Below are 13,015 nucleotides of genomic sequence, written 5' to 3'. Positions count from 1 at the left end.
GATTCCCGCCCTCTTTCCACAATTTTCTCCTCTCTTTTCCTCTCTCGACCAGTGTGGAAGTGTGTGCGCGCATGCGTGGAGAATGGACATTCGCGTGGAGTGTGCGCTTGAGGAGAGTGCTTGACCAATGAGTGCGGGATCGCCGGAGTAGTTTCGGTTTCGGAATGGTGCGGTTCTGCGCTCGCGGGCACGTGGCGGTTGAAGTTATTGATTCGAAGAGACAGAACGGAGCAGTTTTTTTTTGCGGTATTGTGGTGGCAGATGCGCTGCCTTGATGGGGGAAGTCTCTCGACAGACGGTAGGTCGTCCGGTGTGATGAAATACTCCGATCCTTTCCGGTAGTATAAAAAAAGTGGGGAAGTAGTATTTCTACGGGCAAGTTTCATTTGTGTGAAGTAACATTTCACGTCCTCGTAAGCGATACGTTAATGCTTGCGTTTAGGAAGATATATGCCCTGTACTATTCGGTAATTAAAAATAAAAAGCGAGAGCACGACAGCAAGAACATGTTCCCCCCTAAAAAAATTTGCAAGACAAATACAAAGCATGCTCTCGGAGGACACAAAAGAAATATCGTCCAGCAGTACCTTCTTCTTACAAAGCTTTACTGTATTGGATTGCCTTGAACTGCCGTTTGGTGTTTCGAAAAGCCCTTAATAGACACGATAGAAGACCTTCTGATGTCGTAGAAGCTTCCTTCTTTATTCTTATCCAATCTTTATTCTTGTTTTTCCCTTCCTAATCTATATCTATCTATCTATCTTGTGATGTCGTGAGAGCGGGTGATTAGGTGGTAACCTTACAAGGTTACCTTACAAGCCATGTCTTTTTACGAAATCGTCATGGAGTTGCTCGGCTCACACTAACTCAGACCTACATCTCCCTCTGGCGTTGCAAGTGAGCTCTACAACACTATTTGAAGGTAGCCCAGAAGTCAGGAGACATGTTCTTGTATTGATAAAAAAAAATACATGGGATTGCCATAGCCGAAAAAAAATATTAAAATTTCGACATTTCGATTCCTATAAGATCATCGTCGGCAGCACGTGACGAAAATGCTGTCAAACAGGACCCTGACACTCATTTGTTGGTGTTCTGTCCATGCACCGAACATCCAACTTTTAATACTGAATTTTCTAGCTGTGTCAGGACAGTGTATTTTACCAATACAACGATGTGGAAATATTAGGAAATGATAAAACTTATTAGTATGTATCTTGTGCTGCCTCATTCTCAGAGGGGCATGACACCGAGAGCATAATATTTAACTTGATTACTAATGATTTGAAACGTGCAAACTATAACGTAATGTGCATTGCGCCGACATCATTAAACACAGCAAAAGCTGCTCTAACAACAGAAATAACGTGGTTCTGAACAAACAACCGCGCAGAATGTCTTGAGAGAACTCTTAATAGTCCTAATTGCACACTTTGCTTGAAACTCCTCGCGCGTACACCGCCTGAACAGCAGTCAAGAGCGTGTCGGCAATTAAGAGGCGTCTATTAGTCTATTAAGATTTGCCCGACTCTGAACGCCTTCGATTGTAGACTCTGTTCTGTGTTAGCCTATGACTGCATGTTGTTAATGAAAGAGGATGGTTTTCTGTGCGTAAGGAAGTCATCTCGCAAATAAAATTGGAGAATGTTCATTCCTCCTGAGCTTCATTGAAATCCTAGCAGCATGGAAATGTTTCCAGCAGTGCGTTTTCGAAGCCCATTATCACTCGAAAAACTGAACCATTACACGATTGATAAGGATTCAGGCCTTTCGCCATGAGACAGTACTGCCTCGAATTGATGGAAAGGCACAAAGGCCGTGTAGCCATCTTCACCGACGGGTCCACGACTCTATCCGGGTCTGCCTCCGCATTTGTAATACCAGAGCACAAGAGGGAAGGCATAGCACGACAGTCTCACAGGACCTCATCGACGGCAGCGGAGCTGGTAGCCGTACAGCTAGCCATGAGTTACCTTGCCACGCTCGAGCTGCCTGCGCAATGGATAGTGTACTGCGACTCTAAAGCCGGCCTTCAAGCTATCTCATCGTTCTTGGAAAAAGGCCGTACGGCTTCAACAGTACGAGACCTCCTGTTAGGGTATCGCAAGTGCACAGACATCGGTCACGACGTCATTCTTCAGTGGATACCTGGCCATATTGGCATAAGTGGTAACGAGAAGGCGGACGAAATGGCGAACATTGCACACCTGTCATCGACAGAATATCTTGTCACGTTTTCAAAGCAGGACATCAAATCTTTCTTAAAATCTATGACTGATGACATCCGCAGGACAAAATGGCACCAAACCGACAGTGGTCCGTCACTGCTGCGCACGCTGGACCCGGAGCTGAATTTTACGATACCTTCAAAAACGCCCAGACACATAGAAACTCTCCTGCATCGCCTACGCCTGAATGTGCCCTATGGTCGCCAGTTTCTTCATAAAGTGGGCAAGGTGGACTCGCCCAACTGTCTACTGTGCGGGACAGTGGAAAACACTGAACATATCATCATGCATTGTCCAAAACATGCTGCACAAAGAGGCATCTTGAGGCTGACCCTTGGCCATCTCGACAGCAGGGACTTCAGCATAGAGAAAGTCTTAGGCGTATGGGACGCTAACCACAGGGACGCGGCCTTCAATGCTCTTGTCAATTTCATTGTGAAATGTGGACTAGAAACTCTATACTAGACGGAGCGTGGACATTACGGAGCTTTTGCGGTGCGCTCGCACATTCTGTGGTGCAATCGTACCGTTTCCTTTCTTTTTTCTTTTCTGCTTTGGGGTGTACCGTCTTTCTTTTTTGGGGGGTAGCAGAATTCGCTTGCGCGAATTCAACCTCCCCTTGTTATTTTACCAACCACCACCACCACCACCAAGGATTCAGGGATAATGATTCGAAGAGCGATGGTGGCGCTCGCCTTTTTGTGTCAATTTGGACATATGATAATTGACACAAAAAGCCGCACGCCTCCCTCTCTCTTCGATTCAGAAGCGATAACCCTATCATATGTGGCAATGGTTGGCGCACAGCGTGCTAAGTGTTGAAGTTCAGTTTTTAGAGTGATGGCTGGCCATCCAAAATGATTACTCAGCAAACTTTATTGGATATTCAATTAGTGAGATTAATCTCACGATGATCTGAAAAAAAAAAATCATGTTTCAATGCGGAGATGTCCTTAAGCCTACAACTCATCTGATCGAACTCTTGTGACATCACCTCCCCAGACATCGTGACAGCAATGATTCGTGATCATCCCCATGTGCTTCATGATCATGCCCAATGCTTCGTGATCATCCCCATCGTGACAGCAATGCTTCAAAGCGACGGGAGCCATGCATGCCGTGGAGTTCGCTGGGCATTGTAGACGAATCAACACCATCCATGATCTCATAATTCGGCCCGCTACCAACCTAAAGAAACCCTGACGCCAGCAGGGCCACCGCATTTACCATCACCCGACATCAACGATCAGCGGTGCCACGTCGTCTTCACGTTTATGCCTGACACACCATACTGCAATCGGGCTGAGCGTAGGCTGTTCTAATGTAGCACAGTGTGACATTAAGTACAATAATGTACACAAACACATGTATCATATGTATCAATTCACATACAACCTGTAGATGTACTTTCTAACCTGGCAATTTACACGTGTTGCTAACACTCGAATGTGCTGACGAGCCCCAGCTCGTGCTAAACGACCGTCTACAGCTGTATTTGTATACGTACATACATGTGCCAATAGGTGTTTGTAATGTTGTTCTAATACAAGCTTAGCCAGTTCATTTTAGATATGTGTTCATTGTAAAAGTTGGGGACGAACACAGTCGCATTGGGCAACGAAGCGTCAAAATACGTATAATCTTACTCGCACTTGACTAGACAAAAAAAAAAAAAAAAAAACTGCTAGTGTCTGTTCCAGTTTGAGAGCTACATAAAGACGTAGTCATCAATCAGCTTGTAATCGTGTCTTTTATCCAAAAGATACATCACACGCATCAGCGTGTGGAAACCTCCCCGCGCTTTGTAAGTGCGGCTCTGCCGCGATAAGACGAATAATGGGGAGAAGCACGCTTTACAGAAACAGCTCGAATCCTTGTGACAGATTTCGAGAAGCAAGAAGACACGAAAACGAATCATGCCACCAATTTGCCTATTTATCTTATTGATTACGCCCCCCCCCCCCTCCGTGCCAGTCTTTCCAAACAACTTCAACGTGGCAGGAAGAGCACACGACGTTCACGTGTGCAAAACGCACACAAACAGCCCGCAAGCTATTTTCCACCACGTTTGCCTTACACGTTGAAAGCCAGTACTAAGATGGAAACAAATGTGATCTCCTAGTCGGCGTCGGTGGAGTCGGACCAAATGCACTCGTTGAACGTGTTTTCGATGGAACGCACAAAAACACACAAAGACTTTAAAAGCTGGCGTGTTTTGCGCATGCGCAACAGACGAGGGGCCATGCATGTCGCCATATTTTACCACCCTCTCTCGCTTCCAAAGAGGCGGCAACACTGCAAGCGATCCATTGCGGAAATCCAGTCGGGAAGAAAAAAGCATTTTAATATTCAGTACGCTATTCGCATTCCGCCTTTTGACTGAGCAGAAGCAACGCAGAGGGTATTACATAATCATTTCGTGCGCGGTGTTACATTCAATTCTCCTTTTCAATCACTGTCATCAGAAGGAACCGGCCGCGTCTTTTTTTGTGAAATTTTCCCATACAGTTTCTGCTGCGGCGTCTTATATCACTGTAAGACGCCGCAACAGAAACTGTGTGGGAAAATTTTCACAAAACATCCGTTATGACATTTTCCCCCTCACCACAAGGTCATGCTTCTGGCTTGTTTATTGGATTGACTTTTGTTGGACTTTTGTGTGCGTACGCTGTTGCCTGACCTGGTTCCGCCATCTGACGTTAATCAGGGTGAAAGAACATTTTTAGTGAGCAGCGCACGACGGGGCTAATAGAAACAAGTAAAACGCTAAGCGAAGCGAAACGTAAACACGTAGAGCTGGCAACAGCGTGCTACACTGTATGTCGCCCACGTGGTAGGAGGTTTTGAAATATTAATAGAAGGAGCGGCATAGCGCGTACAACCATCTGCGTTAAAATTGCACGTCGGCCTTCTCCAGAGCGTTTAAGCTCCAGAGGGTGCATCTTTTAGAAAAGGTTCCAAGGTCAATGTAACCCACTTTACATAGTAGCTTTGGTACTAAAACTCTTGTATATAACTGTAAGAGAGTAGAACATTTCTGTTCCTTCTATTTTTTACAATTTATTTGTATCTGTCCTTTTCTTCTTCTTCTTTTCTTTTTTTGAGTTGCAGAATTGGTCGGGTGCCGAATTCAATTGCTCCATATTTTTTTAAATTTACTTATCAGCTTATCTCTCCCTCACACATACACACACACACACACACACATAAAGAGACGATGATGAGATGGGGCTGATGCCTGCCAGCAGGCTGGGTGCTGCCCCAGTGCCATTTGTAGATAATGATAACTTAGAACATTAAAGCGCATTATCAGGTCAGCATTAGTTTTTTTTTTTTTTGCTTAGCTTCATTTTTTACCTTTATTTTTTCGCAAGACACACAAACGAAGAAAAGTGTATTGTGATATGATGATTGAGGTGTCAGATCGTAACAAAAAGAAAGAGAGAAAGTGAAACCTATGGCGGCTCCATTTCAACACGCAGAAGGAAGCCATAATCGGACAACCATCCGCTAAGCTTTTAATGATAAGATAGGGGCTTATAATACTTCACACTGCCAAAAATAAGGTGAATAAAGATGCACTGTCGGCAGTTGTTTACTTCTTGCCCTTGTCTTTGCCTGTGATGAATACAACGTATAAGTATATCAAATATTTCGTATCTGATATTTTTCCTTTATCACATCACCATCACTTCATCTGAGGAGCATGAGGTTAAACCCATGTCTGCGCATTCCAAAGGTCCGTCAAGTACAAAGTACGGCCTTTAAAGAAAGGAATTTTATTTATTTCTAGATGTAGCAACATTTCCTTGAGCTTGAGGAAGGACGAGGACGGAACAGCAACAAGACAGGAAGAGGCTCAGAAGCGAGCTGGTGTGCAGATGTAGAAGGCAACATTTCCTTGAGCTTGAGGAAGGACGAGGACAGAACAGCAACAAGACAGGACGAGGCTCAGAAGCGAGCTGGTGTGCAGATGTAGAAGGCAACATTTCCTTGAGCTTGAGGAAGGACGAGGACGGAACAGCAACAAGACAGGACGAGGCTCAGAAGCGAGCTGGTGTGCAGATGTAGAAGGCAACATTTCCTTGAGCTTGAGGAAGGACGAGGACGGAACAGCAACAAGACAGGACGAGGCTCAGAAGCGAGCTGGTGTGCAGATGTAGAAGGCAACATTTCCTTGAGCTTGAGGAAGGACGAGGACGGAACAGCAACAAGACAGGACGAGGCTCAGAAGCGAGCTGGTGTGCAGATGTAGAAGGCAACATTTCCTTGAGCTTGAGGAAGGACGAGGACGGAACAGCAACAAGACAGGACGAGGCTCAGAAGCGAGCTGGTGTGCAGATGTAGAAGGCAACATTTCCTTGAGCTTGAGGAAGGACGAGGACGGAACAGCAACAAGACAGGACGAGGCTCAGAAGCGAGCTGGTGTGCAGATGTAGAAGGCAACATTTCTTTGAGCTTGAGGAAGGACGGCTTGTGGAAGGTCTTGTTGCTGTTCCGTCCTCGTCCTTCCTTAAGCTCAAGGAAACGTTGCCTTCTACATCTGCACACAGGCTCGCTTGCCTCCTTGTGTTATGTTCAACTTTATTTATTTCATTTTGAATTAATAAAACAACGACACTCTAACACCCGATACGCCAAATATCAATGCTACGAGCGTCACGTATTTCAAGTAATCTTTGCAGCAATTAGAAAGACTTTACAAATTTCATGTTTGTAAGTGCTCAAACGTCGCCACACCAGTACTGGACAGCTGTTTCGGCCTTCTTGGGCCTCATCAGCAGTACGCAGGCAGGCAGCGTTTGAGCGGGTGGCGTCAGAGGGTTACGTAACACGTGATTCCTCCCGTCAGGGTGAGCTAACTCACCACTGAAAGCCCAGTGCAAAGCCAGTGAAGTATATTAGCGAAAAAAAGTAGCCAGAGCTCTTTGGCTGCAGACATAGCATATGTTTGTAAGTGCTCAAACGTCGCCACGCCAACTGGCGTAGAAACGTTTGAGCACTTACAAGCATATGATATGCGTGCAGCCAAACAGCTCTGGCTACTTTACAAATTTCAGTTTCGCAATGATGCAAAGTCATCGCGCAGGGTGGCCTACTGTTCTAGTTTGTAGTTGGAAAGCGATCTTGAAGGTGCTCTCTGTAGAGTAGTTATCTTAGATACTATCAGATGACACACATGTAGCAGTTCTCAATGAACACGTCATCAGTGTGGTTATCAGCGAGTGCGACAGAGGCCAGTTTGTCACCAGACGTGTCTGCGTTCATCAGTACATGGTGTCAGAATTGGCATGGCAGCTGAAGCAGAGGAGGCTCAACTACAACATGCAGCACGTGGAGGGAGTTGAGTGGGCAAAACTGGTCTCGGCCCACTCCCAGCTCTAAACTTCAATTTGAAACCGTAGGGGAGGGTCCGGCTTTGTGTTCACGGTTTTACCCAACGCGGTTTTACCCACGGCGCTGCCAGACGGAATAGCAAGTGCTCGGGGGAGACAACACGGTTTTCAAAGTTAGACGCTACAGAGGGCTTTCAACGAGAGAAGCTGTCGAAAGAAAGTCAAGGTTTGACTCTTATCATTCCTCTTGGAAGATACTCGTATCATAAGCTACCGTTTTGGCCAATATCAACGCCGCAGTGCATGCAAAGACAGATAGCGGGAATTGTAGAAGGCCGACAAGAGGGCGTCGCAAACCTGATATAGGTCAGTTGGTGTACTGAGAGGATATGTTCGCCGATTGTCGAAATAACTCGATGCATCGAGAAGAGCAAGCGGATCAAGTTTACTCGACAATCAACGAACATAGCCCCCCGTGTAAGGGTATGATGGTAATCAACACGGTGAAATATTGCAGGATGTTCTTTTCCGCGTGAAATCATGCCCTAAGTTCTTGGAGTAATGGCAGACGCGACTAAGGATTCGTCCCGATGGCGTAGCGGGACTTCACGTTTCGCGTCACTTTGAGGAGCTGCGTGGTGTTGCGAGATATTATCCAGAAGACCCTGCAGTAACATCAAGGCCTTGAAGCCGCAGTGCAACAGTGGCGGCATTCTGGGGAAGAGTAAGGCGCTGGCTTTTGCTCCGGCCCAGTATCGTTCTCACAGCAAACGAAGATCCATTACTACAACTCATGGGAAGTATGCAGGACTTGTTACAGCCAAGACTACAGCGATTTCGCATCAAGCTAATGCCGACCGGCACTGTGGTCACAAGCATCTTACCTCTCCTTCAAATGGCGCAGAGGCCGGTCTCGATGGCAGAAGAGAATGCTCCATTTTAATGGTGGAGGACCTCATTGTCGTCGTTGTGCGGTGAGGTATCGGTACATGGTGCGTATTGGCATCAAGTATTGAGACAAGGCTGTTAATGTTGCCCGTGAATTGTTTGCTACAGCTAATCCTCCGTCGAGAGCACCGCCAGAAGTTCCAGCAGGAGGCGTTGAAGGGTTGTTTTTGCAAGGAGGTCCTGAACTCCATACTATTTTGGCTTACGAAGAATATGGAACAGATCGGGCGTCAACAAGAAGTAAACGGTGAGTGTGTAGCACAACAAGAGCCTTGCGATAGGGGTTGGACGGAGTAAAAGAGCATTTCAATTCATTTAAATTAATTTAGTGATGTATTGGAAATACCTTCTGCTAAGAAAACGTCTACCCCATAAGAAAGTGCAACTAAGAAACGACACGCTGTGCTGGCATCAAAAGATGCACGTCGCGAAAAAAAAGATACTGTTTGGGGGCTCAACTACTAAACAGCAAACGATTCAATTCGAGCGACTGTATCTGCTTTGGAAATTATATATCCCCAATAGCTTATAAAACTCAACAGTGCCTTTGAACTGTTGGTTCTCAAGGTAGCTCGACTACATTTGGTAACACTTCCCTGATCCAGTCTTTTCCCTGCTCATCCAATTTCTTCAATTATAATTGGTCGTCTGAGCTGCACTGTGTGAGAGGGGGTCGTGTGAGCTGCAGTGCCATCGACCATGTGGCTCCAGCACAGGAGTTAGCAGCTCGCCACGCATGCATGCACAAACGCTTGTTTAGTCGTCACTATTCGTCTCTTCGATCATTGTACCCCATACGGCCATACAAAGGACATCGATACTAAATCACATGATTGTCTTTTCTACGTCGATACTCCGTCTGCCATTCTGTTTTCTTCAACAGCGCGAAGACAACGGATCTCCTGTCCACGGCAACCGACACCGATTCCAGAATTACTGCTGGCACTAAACAGCTTCTGTTCGAAGACACGGGTGCCAGACCAAGCTGTTTCGGGTGCTCAACGAGGAATTTCGAGTTTTACGTTAGGAGTCAACGAGTTTCAGGTTACCAAAGAGTACCAAGGCTCAAAATTTTGAGCGCGACTTTCTTTCCGTTGCTTTTCTTCCTATCACATCATCATTCCATGCTGTGTGCGGCTTTCGTTCATTTCCTTAGGAACTCAGGAAGCTGCTTTCATCAGGTCTCTTTCTTTAGCTAGTGACAAACAACAACAACAACTTTATTTTGTTTAGCTAGTGTTTAGCTAGTTTTGAACGCGACTCATGCTTCCTTTCCTTCCTGCAACGCGTCTGATAGCGAGGCTATAGAGCCCAACTGCAAAGTCATATCCTAAAAGACGAGCTGCTGTACTTGACGTTGAACCTTACAATGTTTTACATTGTGCTCCAGAACTGACAAGTGAATAGAACATTTCACGAAATCCGAGTGCAGCTTGCGCGGCGTATCACTCTGAGCACTCGACATAGGAAAGAGAATTGCCGATCGTGCTTCGTTTTCTCTGGCCTTGACACGTTCACGTATTAACGTTACGCTCGTGGTGTATGCCACCCAAATATGGCGACACGAACACCACATGCAGCTGATAAAGCAGCTGTCGTGCATGAGCCGATAATAAACGACAAGGATACATCGCAGAACATCAACAGTGTGTCGACGAAAGCGAAAGTTGCAGTGACGGGTAGCCCATGTAGGGACAACCTGTAGAAAGGCAGCCATTTCATGCTTGCGAAAAGAAGTCTGAGAGGGAGGAATAGTTTGAAATTGAGATGATGGGTAAGAGAGCTCTTTCGAAGGGAAAGAGGCATTTGAAAAGAAAGTATAATTTACAGATTTGCGCCAAAATTTCGGAAGGAGACTACCATCTCCAAAGAGACTGACCAGCACATACAAGTTCTTTCGAGTTCTATTGGACAGCTCCAGGAGGCCGAAAAGTTATTTTCCGCTGTTACGTTTATTAATATGTTTAAGCAGCAGTTTAGTAGAAATGTCACGTGAGGATAAAGATTTAGGTAGATCAGTAGGTTAACTTGCACATGTGGTTGTTCTCCTGTACTTTGATATAGTATATGCTGTCTACGCATCCGGCAGCGGGATGTCGTGAACTTACCTTGAATGTTATTAGACGGTGTGTATGTAGCAAATATGAGATGACATGTGATCAGTGTACCCCATTCAAGCAAAGATTAATAAAAGCGAAGTTTGCTGGCAATTGGACCCGTGTTGTCGCCGGACACGCATGGTCTCATTAATATTCACTCGTTCTGTAACTCTGGCCAGGAGGGAACCAGATGAAGTCTAGAACATAACGTGAAATTGTTATCCGGCATCAAATAGAGGAACAATACATTGCGGGAATAAAATGTGAGACATGTAGATATCGGTAGAAATCGTCTTCCCAAGAAATGTTCCAGAAAGGCCAGTATTCAGGGCAATGTCCTCCAGAAGGCAAGTTCTGGTTTCTTTGTCTTCTACTTTGTCTTCTATACACCGGATCCGCGCTATTGTGTCAAACTGCGCGTCCTTTATTACTTAGAAATTTGTCAACAACTTACTTTACACAAAATTTGTCTCGCAAATAAGGCAAAGGCGCACTAAAAAAAGCACTGAGCAAAAAGTGTAAAAAGCACTAAGCGCGTTCTTGGCGCTAACTTTATTAACTAACAAAACTAAAAGTATGAACTCAGAGGAGTACCTTTCAGCTTTCCCCTCAGAAAATGCAAAGTGGTCAATCTTACCATTTTCTCCATTACTAGACAGAAAATAGAAGTGTTCCTATCTGAATGAAGTTAAGCATAGATCACCTTCAGATGTTGCTCTCTATTATGCAGGAGAAACTGAACACAGAGGACTACCTTTCAAATTTCACCACAGAAAATGCAAAGAGGTCACTCTTACTATTTTCTCCTTTAGTAGGCAGAGAATGGAAGTGTTCCTATCTGAATTAAGTTAAGCACAGATCACCTTCAGATGATGCTCTCTATTATGCAGGTGAAATCGAACACAAAGGACTACCTTCCAAATTTCCCCTCAGAAAACGCCTAGAGGTCACTCTTACCATTCTCTCCATTACTAGACAGAAAATACTAGTGCTCCTATCTGAATGAAATTAAGAACAGATAAGCTCCAGATGATGCTCTCCATTATGCAGGTGAAAGTGAACACAAAGAACTACCTTCCAAATTTCTCCCAGAAAATGCAAAGAGGTCACTCTTACCATTTTGTCCATTACTAGACAGAAAATAGAAATGCTCCTATCTCAATGAAATTGAGCACAGATAAGCTCCAGATGATGCTCTCTATTATGCAGGTGAAAGTGAACACAAAGGACTACCTTCCAAATTTCCCCCCAGAAAATGCAAAGAGGTCAGTCTCACCATTTTCTCCATTACTAGACAGCAAATAGAAGTGTTCCTATCTGAATTAAGTTAAGCACAGATCACCTTCAGATGATGCTCTCTATTATGCAGGTGAAACTCAACACAAAGGACTACCTTCCCATTTCGCCCCGGAAAATGCAAAGAGGTCAGTCTTGCCATTTTCTCCACTACTATACAGAAAATAGAAGTGTTCCTATCTCAATTAAGTTAAGCAGAGATCACCTTCACATGATGCTCTCTATTATGCAGGTGGAACTGAACACAGAGGAGTACCTTTCAGATTTCCCCTCAGAAAATGCAAAGAGGTCAGTCTCACCATTTTCTCCATTACTAGACAGAAAATAGAAGTGTTCCTATCTGAACGAAGTTAAGCATAGATCACCTTCAGATGTTGCTCTCTATTATGCAGGAGAAACTGAACACAGAGGACTACCTTTCAAATTTCCCCTCAGAAAACGCCTAGAGGTCACTCTTACCATTTTCTCCATTACTAGACAGAAAATAGAAGTGTTCCTATCTGAATGAAGTTAAGCATAGATCACCTTCAGATGTTGCTCTCTATTATGCAGGTGAAACTGAACACAAAGGAATACCTTCCCATTTCCCCCCGGAAAATGCAAAGAGGTCAATCTTACCATTTTCTCCATTACTAGACAGAAAATAGAAGTGTTCCTATCTCAATGAAGTTAAGCATAGATCACCTTCAGATGATGCTCTCTATTATGCAGGTGAAACTGAACACAAAGGACTACCTTCCCATTTGCCCCCGGAAAATGCAAAGAGGTCAGTCTTACCATTTTCTCCATTACTATACAGAAAATAGAAGTGTTCCTATCTGAATTAAGTTAAGCACAGATCACCTTCAGATGGTGCTCTCTATTATGCAGGAGAAACTGAACACAGAGGACTACCTTTCAAATTTCCCCTCAGAAAACGCCTAGAGGTCACTCTTACCATTTTCTCCATTACTAGACAGAAAATAGAAGTGTTCCTATCTGAATGAAGTTAAGCATAGATCACCTTCAGATGTTGCTCTCTATTATGCAGGTGAAACTGAACACAAAGGACTACCTTCCAAATTTCCCCCCAGAAAATGCAAAGAGGTCAGTCTCACCATTTTCTCCA

The 13,015-nt window shown here is 44.7% G+C and overlaps 1 long non-coding RNA gene across 1 annotated transcript; it reads left to right on the top strand.

The window, feature by feature from the left end:
• The first annotated feature begins 7,509 nt into the window (after positions 1-7,509).
• Positions 7,510-10,716, top strand: LOC135387485 (uncharacterized). The gene is made up of 4 exons (XR_010421147.1): positions 7,510-7,930; positions 8,082-8,556; positions 8,621-8,759; positions 9,396-10,716. It is a non-coding gene; the product is annotated as an uncharacterized LOC135387485 (long non-coding RNA).
• The last annotated feature ends 2,299 nt before the right edge of the window (positions 10,717-13,015 follow it).

This window comes from Ornithodoros turicata, chromosome 3, assembly GCF_037126465.1.
Source record: "Ornithodoros turicata isolate Travis chromosome 3, ASM3712646v1, whole genome shotgun sequence".
Classification (NCBI taxonomy): domain Eukaryota; kingdom Metazoa; phylum Arthropoda; class Arachnida; order Ixodida; family Argasidae; genus Ornithodoros; species Ornithodoros turicata.
This window is presented reverse-complemented; position numbering and strand designations above follow the sequence as displayed.